Genomic DNA, 21,937 nt, shown 5'->3' on the forward strand with positions numbered 1-21,937 from the left:
TAAAATGATTTTACTGATATAATAATATTTAACTTATTTAACCATTAATAATTTTTCTTCAACGTTTTTAGTTATATTAAAATGTTCTTTTACATAATATATAAAGATTACTTCTAATTCTGTGGTATTTTTTTTATATGCTTTTTATAATTTTGTTGTTGTCGGGACATAAGGGTTAAGAATATATCAAAAAATTCGTCCGTGAACAACCTTCATCATCAACAAGCAAGCATGCACTGGCGATAAGGGACAACACGAACGAACTTCGGCTCCCGACGAGACCACCTTTTATAATTGCATCATGGGCAGAGCTGAGGGTTTTAGTTGGTTTGCATTATTTTTATTATTTTCTGACCTTTTTCGCTAAAACCTTTTTTTAGAGAAAATCCAATTAAAGCAAGTGTTTAAAATGAGCCAGTCAAGAAGAACATTGATTCAGTAATCGGATTAAATTATGTGGGCACAGCTGAGGGTTCTATCTAGCTCGTAATATCCAACCAAATATCAAAAACGAAGAATATGGAACTTGAATACAAATTATTCGTCAGTATATTCCGGTATATTTGTAAAGTTCTGTCGTATATTTCGGTATGTTTCTGAGTGTCAGACAGCATATCTGACCGATAAATCCGCGGTCACACTAATCCCTACGGGCAGCCATTTTTTTCACGCTTTGTGTAAAAATTTGTGGAAAAAGTAGAAAAGTTTAAAAAATAAAGTAAAAAGGGCTGTAAAAGTTTTCTGATACTTGTAAAAGTATGCAATATTGAAATTTGTGAGTGTTCGAAGTGCGTGAAACCAACAATTGAACATGGAAACTGTTGTGGCTTTCAACAATGAGGTAATTCCGAGGCAGGGCAGCCGCCGCTTGCTGATTGCGTGAGAAAAACTCGCTGCAAAGTACGCAAATTGTTTAAAGCGTGGTGGTTATACAACGCCAACCACTGATCCGATGCAATTGTTACAGTGAATATGTGCATACACAAAAAATAGTTATTTCTAGGCAATGCCACAAATTTGTTCGTACAAGCGCAGCACAGCGCCGCCCAGGGTTGCATGTTGCCTTGCCCGTGATACCGTGTACTCGATTGCGATAACCACAACCCCATGCCCACTTGTTCTTCCCATTCTGTCCTTTGCAGCTCTCCGGACTCTATGACAGCCGACCGCCCATATCCAAGGCCAAAATGGCCGCAATTACGAAGTCAGCAATGCGAGCCATCAAGTTCTATAAGCATGTCGTCCAGAGCGTGGAGAAGTTCATATTGAAGTGAAAGCCGGAGTACAAGGTGCCGGGCCTGTATGTTATCGACTCGATTGTGCGTCAATCGCGCCACCAGTACGGGCCCGAGAAGGATGTATTCGCCCCCGCTTCCAGCGAATCCTCACAGAGACCTTTGCCAATCTCTTCCGCTGTGCTCCCGAAGATAAGAGCCGCATCATTCGCGTCCTCAATCTCTGGCAGAAGAACAATGTCTTCAAGTCGGACGTCATCCAACCCATCTTCGATCTGGCCGACCCCAACCACCCCATTTACCATCAAATGCAAATGCAAATGCAAATGGGCGGTGGAGTCGGACCCGGTGGCAATGTGGGGCCTGGTCCCAGCAGCAGTGGCGCCCTTAGTCTGGCCGATATCTCCAGTGGGCCTAATGGCCTCAACACCTCTGGATTGAGCAACATGGACCTGAGCATGAACAGTGGCGCGGGAGACGACAAAATGGGCGGGGTGCCCGATTTATCGGTGAGTTGTTGATTCGGCACCGCGGATGTTGGGCTTGGAGAACACACTCCACACAACATACATACTAACCGAATCCGAATGGGTATCCTGTATCCTTTGTGTATCCCTTAACGCATACTAACTCGCAATCTCTTCCAATCGTTGTTGTTCCGCTGTCTCTTGCTTCATGTCTTGCCAACCAACATCTTTCGTCCTCGTACACGCAAACACACGAAATACCCCAGATGGGTCATGAGAAATCCTACGGTGGCGGTGTCAGCAGCAGCAGCTTAAAGCGTCATCATTCGGATCAGCATTATATGAAGCGTCAATCGGGATCGTCCAGCAAGTCGCATCATCACAAATATAGCAAGACCTCGCACGAAATCGACTACGATGTGCGCTCGATCATGGACGACGAGGAGGACAACATGCAGCGGATGATGGCCGATGATCATCATCATCATCATGGCCATCACTGCATGGGCGACGACTCGCCCCCTACTTCATCCAATCTGCTAGACGTATGGCCGAATCCCTATCGATCTCATTCGCTTTTTTGTTTAGTTTTAATTTCTTGTATTAACACTGCCCGCACTCTTTTGCGATCTGTTTTGCTTAATCCCTGGTTGGTCTTTTGCAGAACAACAATCTCAAACAACTGCTCAACGATCCGAATGTGCTGCGACAGCTGCAGACACTGCAGAATTTCCAGAAGTTCAAGCAACAGGAGGAAAACCAAAAGATGCGCTACCAGGACGATGCCCTCCAACAGCATTTGCAGAACGTGTTGAAGGTATCGTATATCGTTTATCCCTGGGTTACATTCCCTGGTAATCTGTAATCCAATCCAGGGCACTGCTGGCATGCCCCCTGGGATGGGAATGGGCTTGGGCATGGGCATGGGCATGAACCTCAACCACAGTGATGGGCAGGACATGAACAAGGACGTGGAGTTCATATCGGAGCAGCAGTCGATTGAGGTATACCACCGAATCTATTACTTTCTTTCTATCTTAGTTGTTTGTTTCGGCCTCGTGTATCTTTTCGAGGGAGCGCGCGGGTTTCAATTCCCTTTTCGCCTGTACTTCGTCTCTACCGCGACCCCGCTGCCCATCGGTTTCGTCTGTTCGGCAATGCCTTCACCGTCGAAGCGGTGGTCGCGGATCGCCGATGTCATTGGAGCGGCACGACCTTTGGCCGTCTCAGCTTGCTAAATTAGTTAGTTAGTCAATAAATATTTGCACACTGAAAAAATGTTAAACTTTGAGTGCTTATATCTCCTAAACTAAAACTATCTTGAAAATTCGATTGGAAAATTCTCTATTAGATGCGTACATTAAATTTATATAAAGCACTCGTACAATTTTTTGACTATTTCGGCTGAGTCCCCACTGTGCCGCGCCAAAGACATCAGCGACCACGCTGCCCTACGGTTTCGGCACGCAGAAACTGACATGCTTTCAGTGCGCTTGTGTGTGAAGCTAAAAGCCGCGGCATATATATGTACGCGTATATGCTGCGGGCAAAACCGGTTTATGGCCGTGCCGACCTAGGACATACACACATATACACAACTACAAGCATATTTCTGGGTTGGCTCGAGCTCGTGCTGACCGAGGCATTGACGAAGCCGAGTAGCACTTCGGAGGCGAAGGTAGCGTAAAAGAGAATTGAAGTACTAGCCCCGCGCGCCCGTACCATGAAGCGTCAAACGAAAATTGAAAAAGCATTTGTTCCTCATGCGACATCTTGGTATTGTATAGTCTTTGGTTTGAGTTTGTCCGCAAGAAGCGCGCAAAATGTTGTTATAACCGAGCGGAGCCGAGCGTAGCGGTCTAGGATTGTCTCCAATTTAAAATTAAGCTCTAACTATATCTGCGATAAAATTAAACTCTTTAAGCAATAACTTTACCACAATACGGCTCAACAATTGGTTCCACCCTACCCTCGAGGGGCTGAGGGACGTTATTGAGCCATAAGTAGATACGATACTATTTTTGCCACCAAAAGTAAAAAATAATACTACCCTCGCATTGCCTTGCCTTGTCTTAAAGAGCGAAAAATCATTGAAAAACACTGCAAATATTTGAGATCAGAGCCTAAGAAACGAATAGTTGATTTAAAGATTTAAAGATTAAAGATATGTTGTACAATATATGACAAAAAAGAGAAGAGAAGCCAAAGGTAAGGTTTTTAAGAAAAACATTGTCCGGCGGACCCGCACCCGATGCTATAACAACGTTTGGTAAGTGTTCTCCTAAATATGTAAACCATTCAAAACAAAGAATCAAAAACTTGCTCGAAAACGCAAAATGCCAACGAAATGTCAAGAATCGTCGAATCGAACCACACGTCAACACACGCCAGAGAATGCAGTTTTTTGCAAACTCCAAAAATGCTAAAGAAAATTGCATAGAAACCAAAAATTAAATAGTCCGCAAATGCCAGCAACCGTAAAACCTATGTATGGATATAATGATATTGCGTGTGCAGTGTACACCAATACAATACAATAATCTGGACCCTCAAGAGAAAGAGCAACCAAACTCTGAAAACGAAAAAAGCATACGATCACATATTTTTTTGAAATATAGTTTTTAATTTTGTCTGTTCGCTCTGCGTTACGTTACATGTTTGAGCTGGCGTATACCGTATGTTTACGGTATATCGGTATATAATTAGTATAGAAATCCAATAAATGCAAGTATTTGGAATAGGCCAGTCAAGTTGAAAATTGATTCATCAATCATATAAATTTATGTGGGCATGGCTAAATGTTCCATATAGCTGGTAATATTCGATCGAAGATCAAAATTGAACAATAGGAACAACTATCCTCTTTCGTTTTTTTTTGTTCGACCATTTTCGTTAAAACCTCTTTTTACGCAAAACGCAATAAAAGCAAGTGTTTAAAATAAACCAATCAATTAGAAAATAGATTCACTAATCGGATAAAATTATGTGGGCATGGCTAAATGTTCTATATAGCTGATAATATTCCACGGATTATCAAAAACGAGGAATATGTAAAACAGAACTTAAATTCGTCAGTATATTTTTAAAATCTGACGGTATATTTTGGTATATTTCTGAGGGTCCGACGGTATATTTTAACGATAGGTTAGGTTAGGTAGAGACGGCCGCTAAGCTCGCTCGGAGCCCAGCACACTTAGGCCGGTTTCGGCCCGTTGTGATACCGCTTGGGATCATTCCCTCCCTGCAGATGAGACTTCATGTCAACAGTTGTCCCATATATTCTTGATCAGCATCAATAGCCGAGTCGATTGAGCCATGTCTGTCTGTCCGTCTGTCCGTCCGTCCGTCTGTCCGTCCCCTTCAGCGCCTAGTGCTCAAAGACTATAAGAGCGAGAGCAACGATGTTTTGGATCCAGACTTCTGTGATATGTCACTGCTACAAGAATATTTCAAAACTTTGCCCCGCCCACTTCCGCCCCCACAAAGGGCGAAAATCTGTGGCATCCACAATTTCGACGATACGAGAAAACTAAAAACGCAGAATCGTAGAAGATAACTATATCTTCTAGAGTGCAAAATCTGAACCAGATCGTATAATTATTATAGCCAGAATCAAGAAAACAATTTCATTTTTTCTCGCCCTGTCTCTCTCTAACACACACGTAGCATAGGCGGCTTTGCTTAGAGTAAAACCTTAGCGCCTAGATCTCAGAGACTATAAAAGCTAGAGCAACCAAATTTGGTATCCACACTCCTAATATATCGGACCGAGACGAGTTTGTTTCAAAATTTCGCCACACCCCCTTCCGCCCCCGCAAAGAATGAAAATCTGGGGATATTCACAAATCTCAGAGACTATTAAGGCTAGAGTAACCAAATTTGGTATCCGCACTCCTGTTAGATCTCACTATAAAACGTATATATCAAAATTTCGCCCCACCCCTTCCGCCCCCACAAAGGACGAAAATCTGTTGCATCCACAATATTGAGGATACGAGAAAACTAAAAACCCAGAATCATAGATAATGATCATATATATCAGATTGCTGAATCTGGATCAGATCAGATCATTTTTATAGCCAAAAGGAACAAATCAATTTTCACTGGCTACGCAGCACCCGACGTCACGCTCAGACTGATTTTCTGTCTCTCTCGCACGCACTCCTTGTCGTGTCGTTTAATATTAGCGGCGTCTGCCGGAGGAGAGCCATACTGACTTAGTATCGGGTACAACTGTAGAGTTGCGGTCTCCGCAGCAACTCACAACGTTCCCCCTCGTTTTTATTTAGTATAGATGAGTCACCTATGTTCTGGGGTACCCATTGTTCAGAGTCCCTAAGACGTAATGCTGCCATTTCTGCCCGCTCCTTTCCTGCAAAGTCAAGGCTCTGAAGGCATAACATGGCGTTTAGCGCATCATTTGGTGTAGTTCGAAGAGCTCCACTGATGCAGAGGGCGGCTGTTCGCTGAACCTTGCCCAGCTGATTGGTGATTGTCCTTTTTGTTAGGGCAGGCCACCAGACAGTAACTCCGTAGAGTATTATAGGTCTGACTATTGCCAGATATATCCATCGGACTATGCTTGGGTTCATGCCCCACTTTAGGCCGATAGCTTTTTTGCAAGTATAGAGTGCTGTCGTTGCCTTCCTCACTCTATCCTTGACATTCAGGTTCCAGCTAAGCTTTTTATACCCGATACTCAAAATGAGTATTGGGGTATATTAGATTTGTGGTAAAAGTGGATGTGTGTAACGTCCAGAAGGAATCGTTTCCGACCCCATAAAGTATATATATTCTTGATCAGCATCAATAGCCGAGTCGATTGGGCCCTGTCTGTCTGTCCGTCTGTCCGTCCGTCCGTCTGTCCGTCCCCTTCAGCGCCTAGTGCTCAAAGACTATAAGAGCTAGAGCAACGATGTTTTGGATCCAGACTTCTGTGATATGTCACTGCTACAAAAATATTTCAAAACTTCGCCCCGCCCACTTCCGCCCCCACAAAGGACGAAAATCTGTGGCATCCACAATTTTAAAGATATGAGAAAACCAAAAACGTAGAGTTGTAGAGAATGACCATATCTTTAAGACTGCGGAATCTGAATTGGATCGTATTATTATTATAGCCAGCATCAAGAGAACAATTTCATTCTTTCTCGCTCTGTCTCTCTCTAACACACAGGTTTCATGGTCGGTTTTGCCAATTGCAAAATATGAGTTCAAGGATCTCAGAACCCATAAGAGCTAGAGCAACCAAATTTGGTATCCACACTCCTGTGATATCGGACCTTGACCGTTTTGTGTCAAAATTTCGCCACACCCCCTTCCGCCCCCGCAAAGGACGAAAATCTGGGGCATCCACAAATCTCAGAGACTATTAACGCTAGAGTAACCAAATTTAGTATCCGCACTCCTGTTAGATCTCACTATAAAACGTATATCTCAAAATTTCGTCCCACCCCCTGCCGCCCACACAAAGGACGAAAATCTGTTGCATCCACAATATTGCAGATTCGAGAAAACTAAAAACGCAGAATCATAGATAACGACCATATCTATCTGATTGCTGAATCTGGATCAGATCGGATCATTTTTGTAGCCATAAGCAAGAAATCAATTTGCAGTGGCTACGCAGCGCCCGACGTCACGCTCAGACTGATTTTCTGTCTCTCTCGCACGCACTCTTTGTCGTGTCGTTCAATATTAGCGGCGTCTGCCGGAGGAGAGCCATACTGACTAAGTATCGGGTATAACTGTAGAGTTGCGGTGTCCGCACCAACTCACAACGTTCCCCCTCGTTGTCAATTACCAACCCTAAGTAACTGGCACTGTCGCTGAAGGAGAGCCTGTATCCGTTTAGTGTTGGGTGGTTGAGGGGCGGGACCTTGTATTTTTTTGTGAATAATCCGAGTTCCGTTTTCGAGGGATTTAGTCCCAATCCGCGCGATTCTGTCCATTCGGACAATCGAGCAAGCTTTGCGGTCATTAGGTCGCATAGTGTTTGGGGGTATTTCCCCGCAAAGATAATTGCAACGTCATCCGCGTATGCCACTACTTTACAGCCCCCCTCTTCCAGGTCGCATAGAATCTTATTGACTGCAATGTTCCATAGAAGAGGAGACAGAACTCCCCTTGCGGGGTTCCTCTGTTGACTTACCTTGACTGGGTGGACGATCCCATCGATGATGTCACCGTCCTGCGTATGAGCAATTGATCAATGAGCATCACCAAGTGACGGTCCACCCCCAGGTCTGTCAGGGCTTCTGTAATGGCGCCCGGTGTGACGTTGTTGAAGGCTCCCTCGATATCGAGAAAAGCTATTAGTGAGTATTCTTTGAGATGCAGGGATTTTTCTACACTCGAGATCACTTCGTGAAGTGCCGTTTCCGTGGATTTTCCTTTCCGGTAGGCATGCTGCGCACTTGAGTACAGCTGGGGACTTATGGTAGTCCGTAATTGTAACCCGATAAGTCTCTCAAAGGTTTTGAGTAGGAAAGACGATAAACTGATTGGTCTAAAGTCTTTCGGGGTTGAGTGTGAGGCTTTGCCTGCTTTAGGGATGAAAACTATCCTAGCCTTAAGCCACGATTGCGGTATTGTACATACCGCCAGTATCTTCCTGAAGATACTATGTAGCCAGTTGATGGCCGTCTCCCCGGCCTTCTGAAGTTGGGCCGGGATTACCTGGTCCGGGCCTGGCGATTTAAACGGGTTGAAGCTGTTTACTGCCCAACTTATGTTCCGTTTTGTAAGGATATGGTCCATCGATTCTACCGATCCCTCTCCTGGGAGGTGTGACGGCTCGGTGGATGTGCATCCGGGGAAATGCGTGTCGAGCAGAATGTGTAGGGACTCCTCACTAGAGTTGGTCCACGTGCCATCATTCTTTTTGAGGTAACCTACAGAGGGGGTAGTTTTTGAGACAACTTTCCGGAGTCTTGCGGCCTCCGAAGTTTCCTCGATTTCGGAGCAATATTTTTGCCAGGAGGCTCTTTTAGCCTTCATCGTTTCCTTTTTGTATAGTGCTAGACTGGTTTTATAGTCTGCCCAGTGAGTATCCTCCTTAGTTCTTGTGGCTCTATTGAATAGAGTCCTACAAGTTCTACGAAGGGTGTCTAGTTGCTTAGACCACCAGGGGGTTTCTTCTTCCCCTTGGTCTGGTAGAAGGGCATGCTGCCTTGAAGGCTTTGTTGCACGTAAACCTGTTCACAAGACGGTTGGGCAATTAGCGGCGTTAGGAGGGAGTAGCTCCTCCAGGGTTGTGTTATATTTTTCCCAGTTGGCTTTTCTGGGGTTGATATAGTCGGTTGGTTTGGGAATATCGAAGGATAATATCGTCTCGATATACCTGTGGTCCGAGAAGGAGTGGTCTCCTAGGACTCTCCAGCTCTTGATTGTGTCCAGCAGTTTGCTTGACACTAGCGTGAGGTCAATGACCCCATGCCGATTTTTAATTATAAATGTGGGGTCGTTACCCCGATTGCATATGAATAAATTTGAGTTCAGGATGAAGCTGAACAGTGACTCACCCCTTACATTCGTGTCCGTGCTCCCCCATTGGGTGTGGTGGGCGTTGGCATCGCAACCTATAAGTAGATCTTTGTCCGTCCTTTCGCTGTCGCTGGCTATTTTGCGAACAAGGTCGTACGGAGGATCATCCTCCTCGTGGTCCATATAGGACGCCACCAGCCTGAGATGATTCCCTTTTAGTTCTAGGCTTACCGCCGTGTTATCGCCATCGCTATAATTATGGAGCAGAAAGATATTTAGGTGCTTTCTAGCAAGTATGCAGGTACGGATTTTACCTTCTGGACGGTTTTCTAAGGGTTAAACTACAAAGAGAGCGAGAGCGCTCTAACTGCGATTGCCCACTCGGAGAACGGCATCGTTTCATGCTAGGGCGGCGTAACCTCGTTTCCGATCACCATGAAGAGTCTTCGTTTGCGTTTCGACGAAATCACAACGACAATTAGCAGTTGCAGCCGGCCGCGCTTAAACCCGTATTACCCATTACATTGTACTCTATACGCGATTAAGATTAAAGTTTAAGTTGATTGAAGTCCAAATTAATAAATCTCTAATTGTCTATATCGTGTAGTAAATTATTAAACGCAAATATTCCCCAGAGCATTTCTGCTCAACATTGAAATCTCGTATCGAGGATTTCACAACACCTTCATTTTGGGATACAATGATCTTGTATTCCCTCGTCCCCAATCCACAGACCTTGCCTCCTACCACCCAAGGCTCCTGGATCAGGACTACGTCGGCTCCGCTTGCGTCTAGGCGGAGTATGAGAGCAGCCGATGCTGCTTTACAGTGGTGGAGATTTCTTTGAAGGATCCTTAGGACCATCTTCAAGATTCTCCACCACCGTGATGTCCGCGTCCGAGTCATCTGAGACTCTCTCTCGGCACATTGACTCAAAGTCGAGCATCAGCTCTGTCTCTGAGGAGAAGCCTTCCTGGTCTGGCTCCAGCTCGTCGTCAGGCGCTTCGATCTCCGCAGCGGCATCCTGCACGTCTGGGTTGACGACAGGAAGCGCCGCGGCCGCCGCGTCCGATTTGTACACCTTGATGGTGACCGAGCTGAAGCCGAAGTTTAGCTCTCCTTTTGCTGCCTCTATCGGGGCCAGCGACTCTTTATTGAGAACGAGCACTGCCTGGTTAGTCGGCCCTTGTGTCGTCTCAACCTTGGCTACCTTCCAATCTGAGGTTGGTAGTCCTGGGTTGCATCTCTGCAGCATCTTGAGGATGCGTTCTGGCTCCTTAAAGCTAGCCGGCACCCAAATTCTGGCCCTCGGTCTGCTGGGCACCTCGCTCCAGTCGACTGCGACGAGTTTCGCCCCAGCATATACCTCGCCGACCTGCGCTACCGCCGCTTTATAAAGCTTTACAGAGCGCTCGTCTTCGCAGGCAATTATCTTAACATTGCCCTGGAACCACCCCATGTCCTTGCAGACTGGCGGAGGTCCAGGGTCTTTGTCGAGGAGTTCGAAGCAGCGGTCGGCCAGTGCCGCTTCCACCCACTTCCACTGACTCCTTGGGATTCTACCCTCTGCGCTGCCTCTGTCGAGGACACCAATTAGCGTCCTCTCCTTGGCAATCTGCGCAAAGGAGACATTTGGCAGCACTCTGGAGCGCTTTGCTACCGGTCCCGGTGTCTCCTGCGAGCGCTGCCTCTTGGCTTGGGGAGCCACCTTTTTCTGTTCCAAGGTGAACTCCGGGAGCATGGCCGAAGCCCATTCCACCTTCTTCAGCCAGTCGGCTGATGGGCTGGCTTCACTGCTGGCGTGTTGCCGACGGAGTATGTGCCCTGCACTCCTCTTTTCGGCATATGTGTAACGTCTGGCTTGGGCGCTTGTCGACGGCAAGTCAACCCCCTCCGCTTTACCAGAAGGTCGGGCAGCCGCAATATTGCTTAGCTTTCCTTCCAAGGTGTCAGCTTCGGGAGTTACCTTGCCACCCACACCGGATTCGGGATGGGACCTCCTCGGGTTCGCACAGGCACCTTCCACCTTGCAGGTATTCCCTACTATAGAGCCGGTTGGGCCAGGCCTTTGGGCCACTGCCTTTCCGAGCTTGGGATTGCTCCCAGTTGGCATTTGGGGAGCGCCGCACTCATTTGTTTTTTTGTTTGTTTTTTGGTTTTTGTTCTTGTTATACATCCTGTTCCCACGAGATGCAGAGAAAGGGAAAGGTCAGCCCGGGCAGAGATCCACGTTGCCCGGGTAAGGCATCATTAGAACAGGGGGCTGCCAAGTCCCTGAGCCCTCCGTTAGCGACTGGGCTAGTTTTTATACCGGGCCCCCAGCCAGGCTGACTCTCGGCACGGGTCGAGTAACACACTTAGTCCGGCCCGGTGTGAGGTGGGTGTGGGGGTTGGGATGTGGGTAGGTATAGTGTATGGATGGGAGTGTGTGAGCTACTTATTGAGGCGGCACCACAAGCGCATCGTCAGTGCTGCTACCTAGCTAACACCCGCTGGCTGTCCGGGACTGCTTATTTCGGTACTCTCCCGTGAGGGATGCCCGCTTATTCGCAGCTGACCTACCGAGGTAGGCCGTTCGCTATCCGCAACCCGCGACCCGTCCGGTGGCCTCAGCTAGGCCCCCTTTGAGCTACCTCACGAGCTCATCAGACCAGAATTTTAACGATAAGTCCGCGGTCACACTGCTGAGTAAAACCTTTAAAAAAATATAATATTTATTTCGTCAAACCTGAGCAAAAAAAAAAATAAATACATTTGCTCCTTATCACTAGGATAGTACTCATAGTACCCATAGCAATAATATTCAAAACAAAGTAAAGGAAAGAAACATGAAAAAGCAGCTATACGGAACTCCGCGGGAGTCATCGCCAGGATTCCGCCGGCTATGTGCAGACAGCACGCAAAAGTCTTTTTTTGGCGGGAACTCGAACTGCTCTACACCTTCAGGGAGTTTGAAAAAAACTGCCCTGCACAAGAGGTAACTAACAGGAGTGTCTCGCCTATTTAAAGATGATTTCAAACACTTTTTCCCAACAGCCGGCATAGTTTGTCCGGGCGATCTACCCAATCGATACCCGGCATCCGGTCGGACTACAATGTTGTGGAGAGCTTTGGTTTTCCCCTGCCCGTCGTAGTGAACGAGGCATTGACCTTTGTGGGATCTGCTGCAGGAGCCGTTTCTGCGAAGGTTGCCCAAAATGGCTGGGCTTGGGTACGGGCATAGCACGGATCGAAAAATGATTTGGCTGGGTATTAAATTTCGGCCCTATTTCAGGTTGTGCACGGTCGCCGACTTTTAATTTGGCAGTACAAAGAGACGTCCAAGGGTGCCAAGCAACCTAGACGGGGAGGTGGCTTGTCCCAATGCCGCGAACTACCACTGCCCTACTCCGATTTAGGGTACAACAGTGAGTTGATTAGTGTACTCCAGACAGACGGCCAGCAAATGGCATCCTGCATAGCAGTTTCTGCAACGGGAGATGTGCGCTATTGGCCATATATTGCCCACGACGGGAATAACGTGAATCTACCGATCCTAACCGGTCAGGACTTCGTTCAGATCATAAATCTACCATTGCAACAGGGCTACCTTGCTGTGACCTCAACTTGCACATTGGTATTTCTCAGCGTAGGCCTCACCAACGGCCGATACTCGTTGCAGCACAAGACCATAAAGCCGCCCACCAGTTTGCTTGGTGGCTTTAGCAAGAAATTTTCGTCCATGCTTATTGGAATGAACACGGGCAGCGACAAGGATCCGGTGAGGCTTGCATTTCCATCTAAAAAGGTTCCTCAAATAATATAAAAAATATTTTCCAGCTCTTGGTTGGCATGGGCTGCGAGAGAAATTCTCCTGAAGGTGAAACCGTGGTGGCTGTGCTGTCGGATCATTCGATCCAGCGCTGGAGTTTGTCAAGCAAAGGGAATACAGAACATTTACTCCACGAGAATGAAGAGGTGGTGCGCCGGATTCGCGAAGAGTTTAAGCAAAAGTTCTGGAATCTCCGTACTCCCGCGGACAATGTGGAAATCGAGTTGCTTCTGCTGGACTTTCATATCGTAGATGACAAGGCTTACATATTGGCTGGAGCTGTTAACGCTGCCCACGCTCCACAGATGTGCTATGCCGTTGGTAAGTATTGAATTTGTCATTCAACATGAACAATACTTAATACTATTTCTAGCTGTGGCCAGTGTCCAAGCGAACAGCATACTTTTGGAGTCATTCACACCCCTTAAGTTGAATAAATTTTACAACGCCAAGACTAAAGAGGATTGCGTCAGCCTTCGCTTCATAATAGGGAGCAGCCACATCTACCTCTACACCCCAAAGGTGGTCTATCCGTTGCTCTTGGCAAACGCCGTACCCACAGCCGAACTTGAGGCGGAGAAGATTGAATTTCATTTGCACGACGATCGAATTCTATGTGCTGCCGTCTGCAGTCGACTGCCGATGTTCTTTAGCCGCACACACGGACTGGTTTCAATCACACCCGGCGACTTTGATGCCAACGAGCTGCAGAATATGAGCACCTGCAATACACCAGATCTGTTTGCACCAGCTATGCTCGGTAGTTTCAGTGCACCCGATCAGTCTACACTGACCGCAGTAACTGGCAGCAGCAACAATCTGCACATGTTCGAACTGGATCCGGATGAGCTATACAGCGATCTAAGTGACGAAGTGGGCCAGTTAAAAGCTGCCTTCGTGTACCACCTGAAGCGTAATAACAACATGGTGAAGACAATTATCGGGGAGCTTGTGCGCACTGTCAATGAGCCCGATCAATGTGGTGCGCCCTTGGATGCCTACAAGTTGGATAGGTATGAATACTTGAATTTTTACTAAAATACTATAAGCTATCAGATACTTCCATTTCCATTAGAATTGTCATCACAATAGCGGAGGACTTGGCCGAGGATTTTCCAATCGCCGATCCACGCTGGGAAGAGGCTCTGGGCGATCACGATGGCAATCGTCATGCGTTGGGGAGCTCACGCTCTATGCAAATCATCAATCAGCTGCGTGACAAAACCCTTGCCTTCGATCACTTTGCCTTATTTCTTCATGCCAGCGGCGTTTGGAAGAAGGTGATTATTACTTCTCTTCTTATTGCTATTTTTTTAAATTTATCTTGCGTCATTCTTTTCAGCTCAATGCCATACCCTGTGGTAGTAATGTGCTGAAGCCGACAAGCTTTATTTTGTCCGATATTAGCGAGAAAATAGTGGCTGCCATGGCACTGCGCTCCTTACAGGCCAAACAACCAAAAATCATCGAGCATGCCATCGATGCCACTGTCGCCATGTGGGATGAGAAGCCCAATGGCAACCTAACCACCCAGGATATATTCTATGTGAAACTGTGCAAATTCCAGTTTGTATTCGAGGCGCTAGCCGAAATGGCTGACAATCAGATTTCAGCTCAGAGAGATACCACGGTAATGGTGGCCCAATTTCTCAACGATACCAATTCCATCGTCCTGGATACACTGGGCCAGGTGTTTATGCATCGTGAGCAGCAGGCGAACAACTTCACACCGCACAATGACAGACTGGCCGCCTGCGAAAACCTTCCCTGGACGGCCATGTCGGGAAGTGCTGGAGTTCGAGACACTCTCAACCGACTTATAGACCTCAGCCTGCGCTATGGTTCTGTAGCGGGCCTGAAGCGACGTAGAAGAAGTCGATAGGTTTGGCGGGAAGGATTAATCGGCTAAGATTTGAAAGAAAAATTTAAAGTCAAGACCATGATATCGATCTCGGGGCCAGGGATGCATGCTGCCACCCTTTGACAGGCACAGGGTTACTTTGACCTGTTAACAGGCGCAGGGTTACTTTGACCTGTTAACGCGCAGAGATGCTTTGGACATCTGACAGGCCATGTCAAATTCCTTTTCCGGTTAAAGATCTCGTTAAGAACGGGTGTGGGCGCAAACGAATCTTTTGTAAGAAGTGCCATCATAGGAAAATTCCATTGTGAAACAACTCGACACGGTACGGAAAAGACATACCTTTCGGTTGATCGCGATATTTTGGGTGAGTGCGATTGGAAAAATCCACAGAACAGGTTTTCATCTGATTTTCTGCAGCTCACGCAACCGCTGATTCCCTTGCTCGTACAAGTGGAGTGACGGGGCGACAGATCCTGCTCGGAGGAAAGACGCCACAGCTTCAAAGACCGGACGGTCTTTCGCTTATTGCGTGGGGCAGCGACCCACGCCATTTAAACGCACCCCATCGTCCAGTCGCCGGCTAAGTAAGCCGCAGAGCGCAGTCAGCCGGGGGCTGGAATAAGCAAACGCCTTCCCGCTTGGGACCCTTCGCCTGCGAGGAGCACCCTAGACAGGGTTAAACAGCAGCGTGCGCCAAGGCGCGTGAAGAAGAAGCAGGAGCAAATCAGGGATGCTGCAATGCTAAAGCCACCTGCGGCCTTCGTTTTCTCGGTTGCCCGAGCGCAGACCAAGCTGCAGTGATGAAGCCAACTGCGGCCATCGTCTTCCTGGTTGCCCAATCGTCGGCCAAACAGAGGCAGAATTCTCCGCCTTCGGCTGTCCTCTTCGCCCCGACTCTGTCCAGGATTCCACTTCCAGCAGCTTCAGGGAGCACAGTTCACCAAATCATAGGGTTCAGCGGAGGCTAGCCTCGTCTATTACCATCCTAATGTTTAAAGTATAAAAATCTCACAAAATTTGTATATCCATGAAGAATAATTATCAGCCAACCTCATTAACGTTCAAGTTCCCCCTGGGAGTTCGGGAAATGTGTTCAGAATTTGCAGTTATAAGTATTGTTAAGACATCGCTAGTTAATTCATTTTCGTTACCCATTCGTTAAACTCATATCATGCTTAAGCAATCTTTACAAATATTCACAAGCTATTGTTGTCAGTTAAGTTCGGATTGAATTGTCAGGGAGAAAATTCCCCCAAAAGTTCTGTGGCTCCACATACAAGGAGTAGGTCGAAGTTGGGAATTCTGAGTTGTAGCAAGAGATAGAGTCTTCGTACTGTAAACCACCTTTCCGAATTAACGCTTGTTTTCAGCCTACGCCGGAAGATCGATCTTTCGTCGTTGGAAATTGAACAGTGAGTGAGTAAGCATACCTTCCAAAAGTTGAAATGTACGTAGTTTTGAAAACCAACTGATCCTTGCCCAACCTCGCGAATTTGAAACCTCTGGCCCCTGCCTATTGAGGCTTTGCCTTGAGCGATCTGATCGTTGGCTAATTAGAGATGCCATCTGCATCCAGTCATCGACTGAACTCCGCATAAGAGATCACGTTTTGTCAGCCAGACCGCCTCTTTGATTTTCGACTCATTCCGAAGTTAAAAGATTTAATGATTTTTCCACATTTGTGCGAAAAGCGAAAGTAACGAACTTAAAGTATTCAATGATTTTCCCATGTTATGCGAAAAGCGAAATTTATGAATATAATTAGAATTTAACTCGAATTACAGTCTTATTATATATATACTCAATACATTATCAAATATCTTTATATACCCAACCATTACGAATCACCTATTTTTAGTAGTTATTAAGATCATTTACTATGTTGCCATATCGGATTTAATTTTTGTGTTGAGGAAATAATGTTGAAGTTTAGATAAAAGAACAAAATGGACTCAATGCTAGCTCGCGCGTTTTCGTAAAAGGTCAAAAGGGGTCATCGAAGAACGGCTATTCCGTGAGGATGACCAAAGGCAGGGTGGGTTCAGACTCCGCATAACATCTGCGGACATATACACCGATGTCTCTCCGTTTTCCTTGGTTCTCACTTCCCTTTCCTCTTTATCCTTCTTTCCTTTCGCTTCCCTCTCTCTTCCTGTTCTCTATCCTCTTTAGCTTCGAATCTTCTTCTCGTCAAATCTACCGTTCTAGCACAAGTCGCAGCACGCTAAATTCTGGCAATATTATTGGTAATGGAAGCCTCGAGTCTGGGTTGATCTGAGGGAGCAACAACTCCACCCCCAAAGCCGACGAGCTAGAGCCGGATGATTATTAGCGTGCCCAGCTCTCTCAAATCGTAACGCCCGTTTTCGAACAGGACTCGTTGCACGTTACAGTTATAATTATTAATAATATTAAAAGTGGCGCCCAACGTGGGGCCCCAGTGGGTACTTCAAAATATTCCACGGGGACTCCTGGATGATTATATAGATTCTTTCATTTTTTCCCTTTTCTAAATTTTCCGCTTTTATTTTCCGGAGGAGTTATTGCCGTGTTAGAGTCCGCTTGGAAGACAGATAGAGAGAATACCCGTATTCCCTTCTGACCGCGGATTACTGGTTCGGTGACGATTTTTCTAAATATGCAAGCGACGTTAGGCCACTTTAAGCGGAGGAATTGCAGGACGAGATCGACTCCGTTTGACCACCTGACCCTGTAGAGAGTGCCGCGTCATTGGCTTATTGGTGTTCGATGTTAGATTGGTTCTTTTACGCTGCCGCGTCGGAAAATAAATAGACAGCTTTCGAGAGTCTCTTTATCCACGGCCGCTGGAGAAAATCTTCGGTTGATTTTTCTGAAGAAGCATTAGAGGTAGCCATCGAAAGCTGGAAAACCGACAAACCGTTGTTGAACAGTTGTCTGTCCGCTGCGGTGTGATCTGCTGACGGGAACATCGTTCGTTTTGAGGAATAAGTCTGGAGATTCCTGACTGCCCACGACCAAGCGATTTACTTGAGAGTAGTAACTCTAATCTTTTTCCGTGGTGAGGGAGATATCGGTTGTATGATTAGGACCTTACAATTCGCTGCGTAGCTGCATTGAGTTCAAGCTAGTCCAAGTTAGTTAAAGTTAGTTCAAGTGAGTTCAAGTTAGTCAATTGAGTTCATCATTGGTATTAAAGTTATTATCGGAATTGTAGGTTAGCCTCGTCTATTACCATCCTAATGTTTAAAGTATAAAAATCTCACAAAATTTGTATATCCATGAAGAATAATTATCAGCCAACCTCATTAACGTTCAAGTTCCCCCTGGGAGTTCGGGAAATGTGTTCAGAATTTGCAGTTATAAGTATTGTTAAGACATCGCTAGTTAATTCATTTTCGTTACACATTCGTTAAACTCATATCATGCTTAAGCAATCTTTACAAATATTCACAAGCTATTGTTGTCAGTTAAGTTCGGATTGAATTGTCAGGGAGAAAATTCCCCCAAAAGTTCTGTGGCTCCACATACAAGGAGTAGGTCGAAGTTGGGAATTCTGAGTTGTAGCAAGAGATAGAGTCTTCGTACTGTAAACCACCTTTCCGAATTAACGCTTGTTTTCAGCCTACGCCGGAAGATCGATCTTTCGTCGTTGGAAATTGAACAGTGAGTGAGTAAGCATACCTTCCAAAAGTTGAAATGTACCTAGTTTTGAAAACCAACTGATCCTTGCCCAACCTCGCGAATTTGAAACCTCTGGCCCCTGCCTATTGAGGCTTTGCCTTGAGCGATCTGATCGTTGGCTAATTAGAGATGCCATCTGCATCCAGTCATCGACTGAACTCCGCATAAGAGATCACGTTTTGTCAGCCAGACCGCCTCTTTGATTTTCGACTCATTCCGAAGTTAAAAGATTTAATGATTTTTCCACATTTGTGCGAAAAGCGAAAGTAACGAACTTAAAGAATTTAATGATTTTCCCATGTTATGCGAAAAGCGAAATTTATGAATATAATTAGAATTTAACTCGAATTACAGTCTTATTATATATATACTCAATACATTATCAAATATCTTTATATACCCAACCATTACGAATCACCTATTTTTAGTAGTTATTAAGATCATTTACTATGTTGCCATATCGGATTTAATTTTTGTGTTGAGGAAATAATGTTTAAGTTTAGATAAAAGAACAAAATGGACTCAATGCTAGCTCGCGCGTTTTCGTAAAAGGTCAAAAGGGGTCATCGAAGAACGGCTATTCCGTGAGGATGACCAAAGGCAGGGTGGGTTCAGACTCCGCATAACATCTGCGGACATATACACCGATGTCTCTCCGTTTTCCTTGGTTCTCACTTCCCTTTCCTCTTTATCCTTCTTTCCTTTCGCTTCCCTCTCTCTTCCTGTTCTCTATCCTCTTTAGCTTCGAATCTTCTTCTCGTCAAATCTACCGTTCTAGCACAAGTCGCAGCACGCTAAATTCTGGCAATATTATTGGTAATTGAAGCCTCGAGTCTGGGTTGATCTGAGGGAGCAACAACTCCACCCCCAAAGCCGACGAGCTAGAGCCGGATGATTATTAGCGTGCCCAGCTCTCTCAAATCGTAACGCCCGTTTTCGAACAGGACTCGTTGCACGTTACAGTTCCCAGTGCAGCAGTGAGACGGAGCTAAGCCAGAAGTTTTACCAGCAAATATACGAGCTAGTCGATTTGGTTCTTGAGGGGCGCAAGAACTACTTGGATAGTGTTCGAGGATCGGAGAAGGCTAATCTATTGCAGCAGCAGTTTGAGGCACAGCGCAGGGAACTCATCTCACTCCTAAGTAAGTAGGTTTTCAGTATAACTGGGGCGTATTTCATATTCATTACCTTTCCAGTCAAGGATCTTAAGTACGAGTATGCCGCTAAGTTGGCTGAAAAGTATCTGGACTTTCATAGTCTAGTGCTAATATGCGACTTGACCAATGACAAAGAACGTTTGGATGATTACATGCAAACGAGGAGTTTAACTTCTCGCAGTTTGCCATCAGCTGGCATCTGCGGCAGAAGCGGCATGGCGAGGTATTCGAGCGCTTCAAGGACAACCCGATAGCGCTGGCACAGTTCATGCGTGACCATTCATCTCGCTGGTCTGGATTCAGCTGATATTCAACGGCGACTACGAGCGGGCGGCAAAGGGGCTGTACGAGCTGGCGCAAAACGAGAAGGAGATTGTGGCGCGCAAGAAGTCAATGTTGTCTCTGGCCAAGCTGGCTGCTTTTGCGGCGCCCGACACCGACCTGACGATTTCTTGTATTAACACTGCCCGCCCTCTTTTGCGATCTGTTTTGCTTAATCCCTGGTTGGTCTTTTGCAGAACAACAATCTCAAACAACTGCTCAATGATCCGAATGTGCTGCGACAGCTGCAGACACTGCAGAATTTCCAGAAGTTCAAACAACAGGAGGAAAACAAAAAGATGCGCTACCAGGACGATGCCCTCCAACAGCATTTGCAGAACGTGTTGAAGGTATCGTATATCGTTTATCCCTGGGTTACATTCCCTGGTAATCTGTAATCCAATCCAGGGCACTGCTGGCATGCCCCCTGGGATGGGAATGGGCATGGGCATGGGCATGAACCTCAACCACAGTGACGGGCAGGACATGAACAAGGACGTGGAGTTCATATCGGAGCAGCAGTCGATTGAGGTATACCACCGAATCTATTACTTTCTTTCTATCTTAGTTGTTTGTTTCGGCCTCGTGTATCTTTTCGATCCCCCCACCCCCACGGGAGGACTGCATTGTTGTTGGTTGCGTGAGTCGAAAGCATACACGAGTCGCCCATTCAACCTGCTCTTGTTGTTGTTCCTATCGCGAATATACATACACACAAACAAACACTCCCGGAGTGGAGCGGAACGGACTGTGCTGACGTGCAGGTGAAGGTGCAGTTGAGTTTGAGTTTGTCCGCAAGAAGCGCCCAAAATGTTGTTATAACCGAGCGGAGCCGAGCGTAGCGGTCTAGGATTGTCTCCAATTTAAAATTAAGCTCTAACTATATCTGCGATAAAATTAAACTCTTTAAGCAATAACTTTACCACAATATGGCTCAACAATTGGTTCCACCCTACCCTCGAGGGGCTGAGGGACGTTATTGAGCCATAAGTAGATACAATACTATTTTTGCCACCAAAAGTAAAAAATAATACTACCCTCGCCTTGCCTTGCCTTGTCTTAAAGAGTGAAAAATCATTGAAAAACACTGCAAATATTTGAGATCAGAGCCTAAGAAACGAATAGTTGATTTAAAGATTAAAGATATGTTGTACAATATATGACAAAAAAGAGAAGAGAAGCCAAAGGTAAGGTTTTTAAGAAAAACATTGTCCGGCGGACCCGCACCCGATGCTATAACAACGTTTGGTAAGTGTTCTCCTAAATATGTAAACCATTCAAAACAAAGAATCAAAAACTTGCTCGAAAACGCAAAATGACAACGAAATGTCAAGAATCGTCGAATCGAACCACACGTCAACACACGCCAGAGAATGCAGTTTTTTGCAAACTCCAAAACTGCTAAAGAAAATTGCATATTTTTTTTTTTTCATGTGGAAAATTTGTATTTTATTGTAAACAAGTTTACTGCTACCTTTCGTGGCAACTTAATCTAGTTTTACATTTAAGGGGAAAAACAATTGATCACAGGAGATACATACTTAAACTTAATGTTACATATATGGAGTAGGTACATACATTATTTAGAATATTTACAAAAAGTTAATGAGATGTTATAGGAGGGATCTAGTAGGGAGATCCAGTGGATGACTCCTTTTGAGTCTTCTTTTCCTTGGCGGGTTAATTAGACGTCTGGCTAGCGCATTAGGGTGACCACCAAGTCGTTGCAAGTACCTTGCTGCATGTAATTGTATAACATCGCCCACTTTGGGAACCTTTAGGTCCCTCTCGATGTCGCTGTTTCGTATGTACCATGGAGCATTGCATATTCGTCGTAGAATTTTTGACTGAGCAACTCTAATTTTATTTAAGTTGGTTTTTGACGCGATGCCGTAAACTTGAAGTGCGTATTTCCATATGGGGCTGAGGATGGA

General features: G+C 45.8%; 1 pseudogene; it reads left to right on the forward strand.

Annotated features, from left to right (window-relative positions):
- Nucleotides 1-642: 642 nt before the first annotated feature.
- Nucleotides 643-21,312, forward strand: LOC117192229 (annotated as a pseudogene).
- Nucleotides 21,313-21,937: the final 625 nt, after the last annotated feature.

This window comes from Drosophila miranda, assembly GCF_003369915.1.
Source record: "Drosophila miranda strain MSH22 chromosome Y unlocalized genomic scaffold, D.miranda_PacBio2.1 Contig_Y2_pilon, whole genome shotgun sequence".
NCBI lineage: Eukaryota > Metazoa > Arthropoda > Insecta > Diptera > Drosophilidae > Drosophila > Drosophila miranda.